This window comes from Limulus polyphemus, unplaced genomic scaffold (assembly GCF_000517525.1).
Source record: "Limulus polyphemus unplaced genomic scaffold, Limulus_polyphemus-2.1.2 Scaffold6192, whole genome shotgun sequence".
Classification (NCBI taxonomy): Eukaryota; Metazoa; Arthropoda; class Merostomata; order Xiphosura; family Limulidae; genus Limulus; species Limulus polyphemus.
The window spans coordinates 30,561-33,127 of NW_013671802.1; the positions used below are offsets into that span (position 1 = coordinate 30,561).

Consider the following 2,567-nt stretch of genomic DNA (forward strand, 5'->3'; position numbering starts at 1 on the left):
CCCCCTTTCTCCTGCTGTGCTCGCTGAAACGTAGTACGCCCCCGCGAATTGGTCAAGAAATACCAGGTGCGGCAACTACAAATTTAATTTCTTCTTTCTTCCTGGCGTTTTTCACAAACAGGAACTATTTTTGAAACTTTATTATTGTAGCCGTAGCTTTTAATGTATTCATTATGTAACACGTACAGAAAACTAACCATGGAAATAACGATGGGAACCCGTTATATCTCGCTGTTTTTTTTTAAAAATCTACGTGTTGTTATTTTGACAAAAAAAAAATAATAAAAGAACGTAACTTAGCTGTTACAAATTACAAGAACGCGAATTAGCCCTTTGGTTTGTTTGTTTGTAATTAAGCACAAAGCTACACAATGAGCTGTCCGTGCTCTGCCCACCACGGGTATCGAAACCCGGATTCTAGCGTTATAAGTCCGCAGACATTCCGCTGTGCCACGGGTGGGGGGGGGGGCGGCCCTTTCGTAGGGCATTCGATTTCGGATCTTGTGAGTGGAATTCGATACCGCGCGATACCACAAAACATTCCACGCACTTCAGACATGAGTGCGTAATTAGTGTGAGAGTCAATCCCTCAGCGTGAATGGTGCAGCCCGCTGGTTGACTCTCCTTGGTCAGTAGCTTTTTTTTTTCATAAATACAAATTAAATTTTTATGTTTAATTTTCGTACACGAAATACTTAAAGAGTATAGTACATTAACAAATTGTACACAGGTGTAAAAAACATAGATAAAACACAGCGACGCAAGAAAAACACGCGTGTTTTCCGCAATACTCTCAAACTTAAGGAAGCACGAGAATTAATGTTTTTAAAAGTGGTTAAAATATAGGTGGAGATTAATTTCGTTTGGAAATCATACCAGAAAGGTTCATTTCAAACTCCTTAAAACATAACAAGAAACATCTTTGAATGCATTTTAGAATTATATATTTTATGAAATAAATACTGAAAAATAATTTCCATTTTTATATAAAACATTAATTTGTAATATTGTTTCATCTATATGATATATTAATTTTTAATGTTAATTAATTTATATATTATATCGATAATAATGTCACTTTTATCTTGCTTCGTAACTATCAAATATTACTTTATTTCCTCCTTTAACGTCTCTGCAAGCTTACATACTTGTACACTTTCGTAAATGTTTGTAGGCCTACGTTACAAATGACGTTCAAACCGCTTTAACTATACTAGGCTTAACGGAAAATCAACTTACTTACACAAAGTAACAAAATAAGCGTAATAGTTCCAAATGTTGCACTGGCTAATTCAAATCTTTATCTTGAAATCAAAGGCGTCGCTAGGTAATTAGATGATTCTGGGCTAGGACCCAAATGCGCGGGAATTGTATGATATTCGTTTCTGTATGATATGCGCGGGAATTGTATGATATGCGCGTTTCTGTATGATATCAATCATGGTTTTCTATTCTGATTTTTCAAGACACAAACTGGGGATTCGAGGCAACGGCAAATAGAATTGGGGCACGAGCCCCATATGCCCGTGCCTCTGCTTGAAATAACTTATCTCTCTCTTAATTAATTATCATCGAATATACTAGAGAGCTTTAAGTTACATCCTTAGAATTTTCTAGGTGTTCTAGGCCTATCTTATTAAATCTTTTGATCTTAACGTCATAATTAAAGACCGCAAATCCCTCTACCTAATATCTAAATTACAACGTAAAAAAAAAAAAAGCTTATAACAATATACTTCTTGTTGAAAAGTTTGAGTTCTTCTTGAAACACGAGAGCAAGATGATCTGTTTCAATTTTACTGTACACGAAAATCTTTGTTTCTTGGGAACAACTGTCATGTTTATAACGCTGGTTCTAAGATATCCAATATAAGTATTTTATTTACACAAGTATGATGAGTATATGTAATAGAATAGTACAATCTGTGTGGCGATTTGCTATCTATCTATCTATGTCAAGTTCCTTATTAAATTTACAATATGTAATAATGGAAACGAATGATGGCTCCTACTTCCTTTTAGTATCCTTACTACTCCAAGTACACTCCCCCACGGTGACAGAGATTCGAACCCGCGACCCTCAGATTGACAGTGGAGTGTCCTAACTACCAGTCCATATGTACAAAACGAACAAGTTCTTAAATATTATCCACTTATCGGAGTTTTCATCTAACTCTAATTTATCAAAATAAAAACAAAAATTTTTTTTGTAAGCGACGACACGAGATTAAACATCGTAAAACAATTTTCGTGTGCCATAGTTTTTATACTGATTTATTTTTTTACATAATAGAATTAAACCTTAAATAAATAAAATTGAAATATGTATAAGGCCTGAACGATTCGCTCTCGTAAGAAGAGAAAAAAATTAACAATTATGTTTTTTCTGACATTTTAACAGTAATTATTTGTTTAGATGGTGTTAGTTATGGTGTCAAAACTCGTGCACTGCGGTAATGAAGGGTAGGGGGGGGGTCACTAACCTTTGCTGTGTAGCGTTTCGCTAAGACTAATGCATTATAAATTTAACACTCAGATTTTGTCTGTCCTTGAAAGCTGACAACGCG

General features: G+C 34.8%; 1 long non-coding RNA gene across 1 annotated transcript in view; it reads left to right on the forward strand.

Moving 5' to 3' along the window:
* LOC111089425 overlaps nucleotides 1-2,567 on the forward strand; it is a 26,976-nt gene that overhangs the window by 17,876 nt on the left and 6,533 nt on the right. The window contains exon 4 of the long non-coding RNA XR_002613718.1: nucleotides 2,427-2,431. This is a non-coding gene — a long non-coding RNA (uncharacterized LOC111089425). The remainder of the gene's footprint in view (nucleotides 1-2,426; nucleotides 2,432-2,567) is intronic.